Here is a 14,544-nt window from a genome sequence, read left to right as displayed (position 1 = left end):
CTGTAATAGAATAAAGAACACATTTAAAATATAGTCTATTTCGTAAAGAAAACACTGGTCCCAGGACACTGCGAGTCAAGCATCCATGTCATCACATTTCGTACATTGATTACCAGAAACAAAATAAACCTTCTTCACCATAGCTAATAGGGCTAAATAAATTAGCCTATTGCAATATTTGCAAACCAAAATTCTCTAATTTCAGGTGAAAATATGAGATAGGTGGACCCGGGCCCTAATATGCCTTACATTAAAGGGGGTACTTGCATAAATATTGTACTTGAACAAAGATTGGTTTTCATCCAGGTTAATGGAAGGTACTCATCCACTGTTCCAAGGATGGTTCTATACTTTTATGAATTATTATTATTCATTATCACATGGGCATATGCTTGATGACTCATCTCTGTTTTTAAAGGAGGCAATCCAGAGTTTGTTAAGCTTTCAGTTTCACCCTCTAGAACAGTGGTTCCCAACCTTTTTCCCCCCAGGGACCCCCAAACATCTCTGATGAAATTCACGGACCCCCTCCTAATAAGATACCATAAAATACTTTTTTTTTTTCATTTTAATAACAAACTGCTTATACACAGGCATATGCATCACAATTAGACCCACTATGCTTCTTTGACTTGTGCCTTCAATCAACAAATCTCATCTTGCACCATATGCATTTCAAAATGTTTGGCCAATATTCAAATGCTGTATTCATCCTCTCAAATCAGGCCCTAATGGTGAACGGTTTGCATTTATGGAACAAATCAATGCAACAAATTAAACTAAATATGAGACAGGAAATTCCAATCAGTAGCAGAGAGAATCTGTCCTAGCTGGGTTTAATACCTTTTTTTTGTCATTTTAATAACAAACTGCTTATACACAGGCATATGCATCACAATTAGACCCACTATGCTTCTTTAACTTGTGCCTTCAATCAACAAATCTCATCTTGCACCATATGCATTTCAAAATGTTTGGCCAATATTCAAATCCTGTATTCATCCTCTCAAATCAGTCCCTAATGGTGAACGGTTTGCATTTATGGAACAAATCAATGCAACAAATTAAACTAAATATGAGACAGGACATTCCAATCAGTAGCAGAGAGAATCTGTCCTAGCTGGGTTTAATACCTTTTTTTTTGTCATTTTAATAACAAACTGCTTATACACAGGCATATGCATCATAATTAGACCCACTATGCTTCTTTGACTTGTGCCTTCAATCAACAAATCTAATCTTGCACCTTATGTATTTCAAAATTTTGGCCAATATTCAAATCCTGTATTCATCCTCTCAAATCAGGCCCTAATGGTGAACGGTTTGCATTTATGTTGAATGAAGTAAGAATCCACTGCAGTAAAAATATCCTCACCTCGAGTGGTGGTAGTAAGGTTGACTGACATGAGAATGTCCTGCTTCAGATCCTCATTTTCAATATATTGCACATAAACGATGAGCACAGCCTCGTCTGCGACAGTTGTAGTTTCATCAAGTTGTATGGCAAATGGACCCTTTCTAAGCTTTTCTGACAGCTGCTGCTCGCAATCACTTGACATCTTATCAATTCGGTATTTCACTACATTGTTCGAGAGTGGTACTGATTTTAGTTTATCCGCCACCTGTGGGCCGCACAGTTTCTAAACCATTTTGATGCAGGCTGGTTTGATGAGCTGCTCGCCAATATTGTGCGGTTTCTTTGCTTTTGCAATTAAAAGCGAACACTCAAAGGAGGCTTCGGTAGCCTTCTGTAAATCACTGCCACCCCTGCTCCACGCTACTCTAACATCAACAGGCTTGTTCGCCTTGAGAGACTGTTCTTTCCTCCGAAAAAAGTCTGGATCCTTCCCAACGGTTTCTGGGTGCTTAGACGCCTGATGTCTCTTCAGCTTGCTGGGCTTCAGGCTCGAGTTTGCCAACTTTTCTCCACAAATCACACACTCAGGTCGTTTGTCTGGTCCCTCAGTGAAGCCCATGGTGATGTAATTTTCGCGATTGCTGTAGGTCCTAACTTTTTTTGCAGATGAGCTGCCATCATCTCCTTTTCGTTTGTCACACATTTTCGCCTCTGGCGGCTGACTGCAGACGAGCCGAGAAAGTTAACTAGCGTGCTAGGCTAGCTACAGAAAGTGATACAGTCAACTGATTCGCGTTTTAGCGGCTACCCGGTAGCCTACTGTTAACATTCAAAAATCATGTCTAGATGTTTATTTATTTATCTTTATTTTTTTATTGTAGTGGAGAGACTATTCATGCTTCTGATGATAAAAAAAAAATAAAAAATGACCTCAAATCATCTGTGGTCTGGCGGACCCCCTGCGCCCCCTGGCGGACCCCCAGGGGTCCGCGGACCCCAGGTTGGGAATCACTGCTCTAGAAGACAGAGATGAAATTCTACAGCAAGGTACAATCAATTCATAGAAACTTACTGTACAATTGATTTCCGCTCTAAGAATGAACTAGAAACGAAAAGTCAACAGTGGTGATTCTAAGATGCTAGTGTGCCAGTCAGACATACGAAATCAGAGCTGGTTACAAAACAGTAAGATAAACAAAAACATTTTCAACTTTTACCTAATATAATGATGAATATTTTATATCCTCGACTTATTTAATTGATATTTGCTGTCCGAAATTATAATGATCAGGAGACTATTTCTAAAGTTCAATACGATAGTTTATTACAAGTATATGGATCCATACAAAAATACAAAAAACAACAGTCAAAAGATATATAGATATCCTATCTACAGTAGATTAAGTCTAAAAATAAACTTAAAGGAACACGCCAACATTTTGGGAAATTAGCTTATCGTCTTCTCCAGAGAGTGTTGTGGTTTGTATAGCGACCCCAATAGCACGACACAGACAGGTAATCAGAGTTAGCCAAAGCAAGGGCATTATTTATTTAATACAAAAAAGCGGCACTCAGCCTTTAAGGGGGTAAAAACATCAAACGTCCACGAACACAAAAAAGGCGGCACTGTGCCTTTAACGGGCGAACAGGCTGGGAAAAAAGAAACAGGGATCCTCTTCGTCCCTACAACCGAGTAGGGCTCTGCGGCTCAGCTCTGCCAAGGAATCCTCTTCCTCCCGACCAGCCGCTGCCCACGGGCAATGCAGCACACAGGGGGTCCGAGGGGAACGGGGTGAGAACACGGCCATCCTCCCGTGGAGTAATAGGGAGCGATGGCGAGCCTCACCCCAGGAACCAGGACCACGAAGAGGGAGTTGGGAAGTAGCCGGCTTGACGTCTGGAGTGGGAACACTGGAATCCTCCCGTGGAGTAGTAGAGAGCGAAGGCGGTGTCCCACTCCAGGAAAACGGCAACAGGTGGTGACGGGTGGCACGTCGTCTCACGCCGGAGACACGGCAGTAGAACACAGGGGTTCCAAGGGGAACGGGGTGAGAACACGGCCATCCTCCCGTGGAGTAATAGGGAGCGATGGCGAGCCTCACCCCAGGAACGGGGATCATGAAGAGGGAGCTGGGAATAAGCCGGCTCGACGTCTGGAGTGGGAACACTGGAATCCTCCCGTGGAGTAGTAGAGAGCGAAGGCGGTGTCCCACTCCAGGAAACGGCGACAGGTGGTGATGGCTGGCACGACGTCTCACGCCGGAGACGCGGCAGTTGATGGTAGCAACAAGAATGACCCGACAAGGAGTGGAGGGGAGTCTGCAATACAAGTACTCTCCCGAGCTGATCGCAAACTCCCATCAGGTGCGTGAAGGAGAAAAACGGCACGCCCCCTCGTTGGGCTGCGAGCAGGATTCCTCACAGAGAGAGACAATAAGATAGATCTGGAGAAGACTGTAAGCTAATTTCCCCAAATGTTGGCATGTTCCTTTAAAGGCAGAATGAGTGAGTGAGATGAGGAAAGGAAGAGAGTTTAGTGAGAAGTGGGAGACAAAGCCCAGAGTGAAATCATTTAGCCTCTCCTTACACAAAGAAAGGAGCGGGAAAAGAGTGGGTCATTACATTTAGGGATACATAGGTAAACAAGAAGTTTAACATTTAAGATAAGATGGCAGGATGCCAGATGCTCCTCAAGATAGCATTTTGTTTGGTGCAATACACTTAAGTTGACCAGTTAAAGCCTCAGTCCACTCTCAAACCAAGGCCTGCTATATACTTTAGATGGGAACTCAGACCCCTAACCTTCCTGTGAGAGAAGCCTGTTTACTACATAACATCACATCACAGACTAAGCATTATGCTTATATAAAATACAAAATCCACGAAAAAGGCACGAAACACAGTGTATAAATGATTATGGATATAAAAACATAATTATGATATTGTCAGATGTGTAGAATTCACCTACTATCATCTAGGTTAAGTGACTTACACACCACAGAAGCACACGTATTACACTCACACACTGCTGCTACTTACACTGTAGAATAATTTGTTTATCTTGTAAAAAAACATAGGCCTGGGGCGCCCCAGTGGCGAACCACATAGCGCGCTGAGTCGCGGCATGGCCGACCCGGGTTCGATTCCCGGACCCGTCGTTATTTGCCGAATGTCTTCCCCCCACTCTGTCTCCCGTTCCTCCTCTCTCTCTCTCTACTGGACTGCCCAGTAGTAAAAAGCGATAAACGCTAAAAAATGTATCTTAAAAAAAAGAAAAAACATAGGCCTATACCTTGTATTGTATAGTTTGTATAGATTCGTGTTGTTTACAAATCTACTACAGTTGAGGAGCCTGGAAAGCCTGGTCTCACGCTTTCCCACAAAACTGGAACACGTTACCCAACAATATTAGGGAAGCCAATACGTTAGACATTGACTGACTTTACACTATTACTGCACTATTTCTCTGTGATTGACATTGCACTATTTCTCTATGTTTTATTCCCGATGTTTTTATGTTTTTATTCTATTTTTTCTTTTTATATATCCGAGGCTGGACATGCGTACTAGTCAATTACTGTTTTCCCACAGATAGGCGGGAAGTTTTGGGGCCGTGAGCAGGAAATGTGAAAGGCTTTACAGACCAAGTCTTTGTGTCTTTATTATTTATTATTATTTTTATTGCACTGCACTATTTTACTCTGTCTATTGCTTTCATTACAGGTTCGAAACTGTCGGGTATTAAACTGTGTGGGTATCAAGCAAGAAAGACTGTCAGGCTTTAAAACTGTGTAAGACCCAGGCCTAGTGCGCCCTGAGAGAGGGAACCGCGCCCTGAGAGGGAGGTTTGCCCTGAGTGGGAGGTTCGAATGGTCAAAGTGTGTATCAAACAAGAGGGAAGACTGTCAGGTTTTAAACTGTGGATACCAAACAGAAGGTAAAGACGACTTTGAACTGTTAAACAGTAATCCAGAACTAGTTTATTGCACTGTAAAAAACTGTGATTTTATAGTATGTCTGCACTTTATGTGCTCATTTCATCATTCATGTCTTTTCTATTCTACTAAAACTCAATCAAACCATAAACAAGGTGGCCTGTTGGGATGTTAGATCCTAATGTGAAAAACTGATTTTATATGTCTGCTCATTTTACCCTTGATATTATTTGACTTATTTTTACTTTTATCTCTACGCCCCACTATCCGCTGGGTGCATACTATGACCTTTATCATGTTTTGTAACAGATCCAATCCCATGTATGAAAGGTGCTATATAAATAAAGTTATTATTATTATTATTATTTGAATGTATGTACATTTAAAAAAGCTGTGACAATAAAATAATCTGAATCTGGATCTGAATATCCAGTGAGAAAGCCTCTGTTAAGGCTCAACCTCTAGCTGGATTAGCAAAGCACAAAAAACGTCTTGTTTTCCTCCTCCTGTGTGACTACACACTACACAGGGCCCAGACTGGGCACAAAGCATCCAGTCTCTTCTGCTCCTCCAAAGAGAAAGGAGGCCGGTGAAAAGCAGAGATATCCACAGCCAGGCAGCAATCATTATTGAGCCCCTTAGGCATGAAGACCGAGGAGAAGCCTCGAGCACCACCTGAGCAAACTGCATGTACGACGGACGGGTGAACTGATAACATGAAATTCACCCACATGCTCAGCCGTACCAGACTCAAGCGGCAGGGCTTTTTGGTAAAGAAATCCAAAGCGCTTTACAATTTTGTTCCTCACATTCACCCATTCACTCAGCGGAGGCAACCATGCTAGGTGCTGTTATGGAAAACAGCTTACTGGTTCATAGCTCTGTTTAAATACATATTCTCTGTACAGCCTTGACTAGTAGTTAATATAGTTTAACTCAGGTAATAGAGGGCAAACATTGTAACACAGTGTTCTTTAAACAACGACCCAAGGCCCAGGATAGCTCGACTTAGATACGACATATTCACGGAAAACCATTTTTGTCCTTGTATCCAGTCTTGTGTCAGACACGACAAAACCCCTAAACCCATCTTTGTTTACATTTTTCATCTTTGTTTTCATTTTGTCATTCCCAGCTGGTATTTAGTCTGACCAGAGCTCTTTCTCACTTTCTGGTCATACGCTCGTGTTAAACTTGTCTCTGATTGTAAACTGAGGATACTTTTCTGTGGCCACAGAAATAAAACTATGTTCTTTTGACACAATTTGACTCACCTGAATTTCTACAGTTTCACTGTTTGGCTCCTTTAAAATATTCCACAACAGTGCTGTTGGCAGAATTGGCTATGGGGCGACAATAATATATATAGGAGGTATGAATTCCATCTTTAGCCTTTGGCTTGTTTATTCATTCACAGTGATTCACAGCAGCACAGCGCATGAGAACTCCTCTCCGTGAGAGGCAGATGTGGTAAGAGGGTAGAGGGGGAGGAAACAAAGGCTTATATACTCCCAACCTGGTGGAAACAGTAGAAGCTCAGCCTATAGCGCCCTCCAGTGGACACAGATATATATGCAGTCAAAGGAAGCAGTAGAGTACAGTTACAGTTAGTTACAACCCTACATACAACCTCTAAATTCAACAAGTGCCAACCTGCTCATCGGGAGCAATTAGGGGTTAAGTGTCTTGCTCAAGGACACTTCAACAAGCTGCCCGGGAGGAGCGGGAATCGAAGCGGGACCCTTCCGATTCCCAGACGACCGCTCTACCTCAATTCCCCACCCACAGAATCGATAGTTATAGAATTCTGGACTAAATCACATTGAACAGCTCAAATATTCTCAGATGGAGGTCCCGGGGACAAGTCTACTGTTGATCTGTTTAGGGAGTGGGAATTCTACTGTTGATCTGTTTAGGGAGTGGGAAGGCTACTATTGATCTGTTTAGGGAGAGGGAAGGCTACTGTTGATCTGTTTAAGGAGTGGGAAGTCTACTGTTGATCTGTTTAGGGAGAGGGAAGGCTACTGTTGATCTGTTTAAGGAGTGGGAAGTCTACTGTTGATCTGTTTAGGGAGAGGGAAGTCTACTGTTGATCTGTTTAGGGAGAGGGAAGGCTACTGTTGATCTGTTTAGGGAGTGGGAATTCTACTGTTGATCTGTTTAGGGAGAGGGAATTCTACTGTTGATCTGTTTAGGGAGAGGGAAGGCTACTGTTGATCTGTTTAGGAAGTGGGAAGGCTACTGTTCACTGTTGATCTGTTTAGGGAGTGGGAAGTCTATTGTTGATCTGTTTAGGGAGTGGGAATTCTACTGTTGATCTGTTTAGGGAGTGGGAAGGCTACTGTTGATCTGTTAGGGAGTGGGAAGTCTACTGTTGATCTGTTTAGGGAGTGGGAAGTCTACTGTTGATCTGTTTAGGGAGTGGGAATTCTACTGTTGATCTGTTTAGGGAGTGGGAAGTCTACTGTTGATCTGTTTAGGGAGTGGGAAGGCTACTGTTGATCTGTTTAGGGAGTGGGAAGTCTACTGTTAGTGTTGATCTGTTTAGGGAGTGGGAATTCTACTGTTGATCTGTTTAGGGAGTGGGAAGTCTACTGTTGATCTGTTTAGGGAGTGGGAAGTCTACTGTTAGTGTTGATCTGTTTAGGGAGTGGGAAGTCTACTGTTAGTGTTGATCTGTTTAGGGAGTGGGAAGGCTACTGTTGATCTGTTTAGGGAGTGGGAAGTCTACTGTTAGTGTTGATCTGTTTAGGGAGTGGGAAGGCTACTGTTGATCTGTTTAGGGAGTGGGAAGTCTACTGTTGATCTGTTTAGGGAGTGGGAAGTCTACTGTTAGTGTTGATCTGTTTAGGGAGTGGGAAGGCTACTGTTGATCTGTTTAGGGAGTGGGAAGTCTACTCCTTAGTGTTGATCTGTTTAGGGATCCTTGGCTTGACAAGGTTTGGGAAGGATTGGAGTAGAAGTTCATCTTACACCCAAATTAGTTTTAACTGCTGGTCTTTACTCAGGTCCATCTGGCCTTGATGACTACAAACTCATTCATGAACAACCTGCTCTGGTGAAGAACAACGCTGACTGCAGACCTGTCATCAACCATGTCTGGAGGGGTCTGGTAGGATCTCAACATGAACGGACCCTCCCATAACTGTAACTCCCGCCCCCACACCTGCCCTATGGAATACTATTGGCCATCGGAGGCTGCAGTCATGATAATGGTCTCATCAACGGCCCTGAGGCGTAGGATCCCAGAGCAGACTGCTGGGTGAATGTGAGCATTGATGGGGAGAGTCCTCGTCACACCGTGGCCTGGCGTTACTCAACGGCTTTGTCTACTGCATTGGTGACTATATGTCAGCAGTTTGAACACCGTTCCACAAGTTCAACCCGACCCGAAACATGCATGTGGCACCAGGCGGCCCCCACGCATTCACCCTGCTGTTATGTCAGTGTGGCGGTGCTGATCTGTTGTCACCTGTAAACATGTCACTAGATATCTGTTGTCACCTGTAAACATGTCAGTAGATATCTGTTGTCACCTGTAAACATGTCACTAGATATCTGTTGTCACCTGTAAACATGTCAGTAGATATCTGTTGTCACCTGTAAACATGTCACTAGATATCTGTTGTCACCTGTAAACATGTCAGTAGATATCTGTTGTCACCTGTAAACATGTCACTAGATATCTGTTGTCACCTGTAAACATGTCAGTAGATATCTGTTGTCACCTGTAAACATGTCACTAGATATCTGTTGTCACCTGTAAACATGTCACTAGATATCTGTTGTCACCTGTAAACATGTCACTAGATATCTGTTGTCACCTGTAAACATGTCACTAGATATCTGTTGTCACCTGTAAACATGTCAGTAGATATCTGTTGTCACCTGTAAACATGTCAGTAGATATCTGTTGTCACCTGTAAACATGTCACTAGATATCTGTTGTCACCTGTAAACATGTCAGTAGATATCTGTTGTCACCTGTAAACATGTCACTAGATATCTGTTGTCACCTGTAAACATGTCACTAGATATCTGTTGTCACCTGTAAACATGTCAGTAGATATCTGTTGTCACCTGTAAACATGTCAGTAGATATCTGTTGTCACCTGTAAACATGTCAGTAGATATCTGTTGTCACCTGTAAACATGTCAGTAGATATCTGTTGTCACCTGTAAACATGTCACTAGATATCTGTTGTCACCTGTAAACATGTCAGTAGATATCTGTTGTCACCTGTAAACATGTCAGTAGATATCTGTTGTCACCTGTAAACATGTCACTAGATATCTGTTGTCACCTGTAAACATGTCACTAGATATCTGTTGTCACCTGTAAACATGTCACTAGATATCTGTTGTCACCTGTAAACATGTCAGTGGATATCTGTTGTCACCTGTAAACATGTCACTAGATATCTGTTGTCACCTGTAAACATGTCAGTAGATATCTGTTGTCACCTGTAAACATGTCAGTAGATATCGGTTGTCACCTGTAAACATGTCACTAGATATCTGTTGTCACCTGTAAACATGTCAGTATATATCTGTTGTCATCTGTAAACATGTCAGTAGGAATAGCCTAAAATGAGAGTTTTAACTGTATAGTTTTACGGTACAAATTATAGTGTGATATGATATATTTTTATGTCTTGATCTTGTAATACAATTGTCATGGTGCTATTTCCTTCAAAATGGTCTATTTAGTTTTACCTTTTTATAATGATATGTATATCTCGTGGATGACAGTGAGGCTGCAGTATAGTAAGAATCCATACCTTTGCATGGATCCATGATGGTATACCTTAAAGGGGAACTATTTTACTATTTCTTTCATTATTTGGGCACTTTTACACAATTCCTGTGAGTCTATGGAACACCTCTGTAATATTTTTTATTTTTTTATTCATTGTTTTGTATTTCTTTTTATTTTTTTTTTATTATTGGTCTTTTTCCCCCTCCATTTTCCTCCGATTTTCTCCCATCCCAATGTTAGTCGTATGCCAATTCCCAGTCCCTTCCTGGTCGCTGCGCTTTACCCCCCACAGTCAGATCATTTGGGAGAGTGGAGGCTACCACGTGCTTCCTCCGACACACGTCCAGCCAATCACCGCTTCTTTTCACCTGGCAGCACGGATTCTCATTGAGAGGGCGTAGCGTGTGGGAGGACCACACTATCCCCCTCACGTCCAATCCGCGCTTAGCAGGCGCCCCGACCGAACTGTAGGAGTCGCTGTTTACAACGACCCGGACCCACCCCGCCAGCTTCTCCCACCCTCTGATACAGCCAATTGTATCAGTGCAGACGGCCAGCCAAGCTGGTGACAACCCCGGAGCTGTGAGCTGGATTCGAACAGGCGAACCAAGCTCACAGCTCCGGGGCTGGTGACGAACGCAATCTCCGCTCGACCACCTAACCGCCTTCATTGTTTTGTATTTCTAATCAAGTCCTCAAAAACAGCATTTTTCTACCTCAAGATCTCGAGCCGTTTTGAGCCTGGGCTCCAGCCACTGTGTGCAGCTCATCTTGTACCTCGCCATTATCATGCAGCTGAGTCTCTCTGACATCACAAATCATCACATTTTCAGATGACTCAGTTCAGTGAGGGTGAATATTGTGAGAGGAGAATTGGACGAATGCGCCAATATGAGAATTAGAGACATAGATCATATTAATATAAGTTCACATAGCTAGGAAACAATGCTAAACACTCAAAAAGGCCATTTATAAGATAGTTCCCCTTTAATATTCGGTATACCTTCCAGCCCTACCTAAAATATGCTTTTGTTTTTACTTTGTCTTATAAATGAGATTAGATTAGATTAGATTCAAATGTATTGTCATTATACAGCACAAGTACAGTACAACAAAAATAAGTTTGGCATCGAACCAGAGTGCACATGTAACAGTAATGTGTGATAATAATATGCAATGTACAGGTGATTAAATTAGTACTACTGAGTAATAGTGCTAATCATATATATGTACATGAGTTGTAGTATTATTATGTACAGTGATAGAGGTATAAAGACACTATGGTATTAAGCCATACTGGCCAGCAGCGTAACTAGTAAGAGTAGGTAAGGGATATGTACAAATATAGATATAGTATCTACAGATATGCAACAAGGGTTATATGCAGGTATGTACAGACACATGTGGATAAACATCTATTCGGTAAGAATACATATATATATGGTATATACAGCATTATTGTGCATGCTATAATGCAGGGCTATGGGTTATATGCGGGTGTATAAGTAGGTATATAGAAGGATTATACAGGTATATTTAAACAGATATGGATATATGGTAAATATACATATTAAAATGTATATATACAGTATACAGCACTATTGTACATACTATATTACAGAGTTACATGGGTAGAGTTTGAGGTAGTTAGTTAACATGATATGATTATCACACTGTCAAACTAGGCATTGCAGATGTTGATAATGTTTTATTTCCTGCTTAAAATATTGTCAGAAACATATTCTAGGAGGAGGGAAGGCTGGTAGAGGGAGGAACGAGGTTAGATGATAGTACCAAAGCCAACGCAGAGGTGGGGTATAGCAACAGCTGTCTGAGACTTCCGCCCTTAGTCTGCCATCTTTACTGTGGGCTCCCATTATAAAGCCTAGGTATGTCTCCATTACCGCATCACGTACCTAAGGGAGACTGAAAGAGAGCTGGGGGAGGCACCTAGAGATTGTCAGCCAATCCCCAGGTCCTCTCCCACCAAGGTCAGTTGTTCATAGCTGCACCCAATCACGTATCAATTAGTCAATAATGGACAATAATGTCCAGTTCTAGGCACAACTTGTGGAAAAACACTGGAAACAGCATAGTTCAAGCTGTTCATTGTCTTCCAATGTGCGGCAGCCCACAGTCATGCCACAGTTATTTATATGCCAAGGTTAACCTTCTGTATTGTCGCAGTGAAAGGGTTAACCCTTTGGTAGAGTGGTAGTGAAAGGGTTAATCCAATGGTCACAAAAATTACATTCCACGTGTAAATGACACATTTATAAGGTACAGCAGGGAAGGGGGGATATGGGGAGCACTACCCTGTCAACCTGTGACACATACACAATATAATAACGTATGATGTATATCATGGCATACATACCTTATGCATACTGCACCTTATACTGTATACTTCATCAGAGCATATATTTAGCATTTTTTGCATTTAGCATTTTTAGATTATATATTAGATTATATATATTGTAATACATACCCTCATCTTGCACCTTATTGCCCATATGCGCATGTCCAGAGTTAATTATATTGTTATATTGTTTACACTGCCTTTTTTTTATTCTATTTACATTTTTACTTCTCCACTGTACTATAATTCTATGGCCTGTACCATGTCTTCTACTACCTGTACCTCCCCTCCCCCCTCCCCCATGCTACTATTATGCCTGAATTTCCGCATGGGGATCAATAAAGGAATATCTGATCTGATCTGATCTGATCTGATCTGATCTTATCTTATCTTATCTTATCTTATCTTATCTTATCTTTTATAGTAACACTCTTAGTAGATTCTGTCTGCCTGTGGAGGTACTGAGGGATTTCAGACAGGAAAACAGAAGTACAAAATCAGTATAAATGCAATGAGTAATGTTACCACACAGGGGCAGTATAAGCCAGAGGATTCTCTCTCTCTCCTCCAGGTTCACATGAGGACAGTATACAATAGAGAGAGTCGCAGTCTCTTCATGTTCACTGGTGGTTACTTTACGAGGTCTAAAACGTCCCTTTTATGCCAAGTCTATTCATCTGTGGATAGTATGTAGATTTTATTATGCAGTATTATGCTACAGTCTATGTACATTGTGAACGTGGCATTGATGGCTTTGTAAAGTACATAGAAAAGGGCCCAGACTTGTGAAAATATAAACCATGATCAATACATTCCTACACTTTTAAAACCAAGCAAATGTTGCTGTTGTAAAACATGTTTGTTGGCAGATTTCACAGGTGCACCACACCCAACAACCGTGGGAGCCCTTTCTTGAATGTGTATGGTATGTGTGTGTGTTTGTGTTTGTGTTTGTGTGTGTGTGTGTGTGTGTGTGTGTGTGTGTGTGTGTGTGTGTGTGTGTGTGTGTGTGTGTGTGTGTGTGTGTGTGTACGTACATGCGCGGCCATGTGTGTATACATGTGCATGGGATCAGCCACCCAACACCATCACCAGCCAGCCCTGCCTTCAGTGTCAGTGTTAGAACAATAGGACCCCCACACTACCCCCGCACCACCCCCCCCCTCCCCCTTCACGCACATACTTCTTACATCCATTGTTGTCTGGCTCACTTTCCCTAAACTCACAAAACAAGATTCGCTGGTTCTGGCAAATCCCTTATATAACAAGTGATCTGTTTAGGGGGGTGGGGGGTGGGTCTATTGTCTGGTGATGCGCTGCAGACAGAACCTTATTGGGTTTCAAACACTCCAGGACTGGTGTGGTCACTCAATCATGCACTGACCCTTGAGGAGGTGCTCTGAAGTCTGACTCTCTGCTTTCGCCCCGCTGTCCTGCTGGCCCAGATTCCACAGATCAGAACGTGGCTTTAAGCCTTGACCTCTGACCTCTGGCTGTTTAAGGAGAGCGGGCCGCGATCGACCCTCTTCAAGTGTCTCATTTGTCTTTATTGAGGCAAGATGGATGAGAGGGCTTTTCTCTCATCCCTTTCAGCGGTCATGTTTGCGCAGCCATTGCAGCACTCTTTACCTGCCAAACCAGGCAGACCCGGTCAGACCTGGCAACGCGTTTAGATGTTTATCAGCTGACTGACATGGAAGAGAGCACAGAAAGATAAACCAGATAGGATCAGACCTGGCAACGCGGTTAGATGTTTATCAGCTGACTGACATGGAAGAGAGCACAGAAAGTCAAACCAGATAGGATCAGACCTGGCAACGCGGTTAGATGTTTATCAGCTGGCTGACATGGAAGAGAGCACAGAAAGATACAAGTGATAATGGCATCTAGACATTTAGATCAAATTTGTCTGTTTGGTGAAAAGCGAACGGATATTGTAAATCAAATAATGCAATAATGTGGTTATTAGACAGAGAACAATCAAACATAATACTTTTTGTGTTTTGTAATGTATTAACCAAAGCAGGAACTACTTTATGTTGGTCTACTACTACCCCCCCATATAAGAGGTGCGTATTGAACACACTTGGCCCTGAAATCAGAGGCAACCACTGAACCTCTATGTAGTGCAAAA

Source organism: Notolepis coatsorum, assembly GCF_963971535.1.
Source record: "Notolepis coatsorum genome assembly, chromosome: 6".
NCBI lineage: Eukaryota > Metazoa > Chordata > Actinopteri > Aulopiformes > Paralepididae > Notolepis > Notolepis coatsorum.
This window is presented reverse-complemented; position numbering follows the sequence as displayed.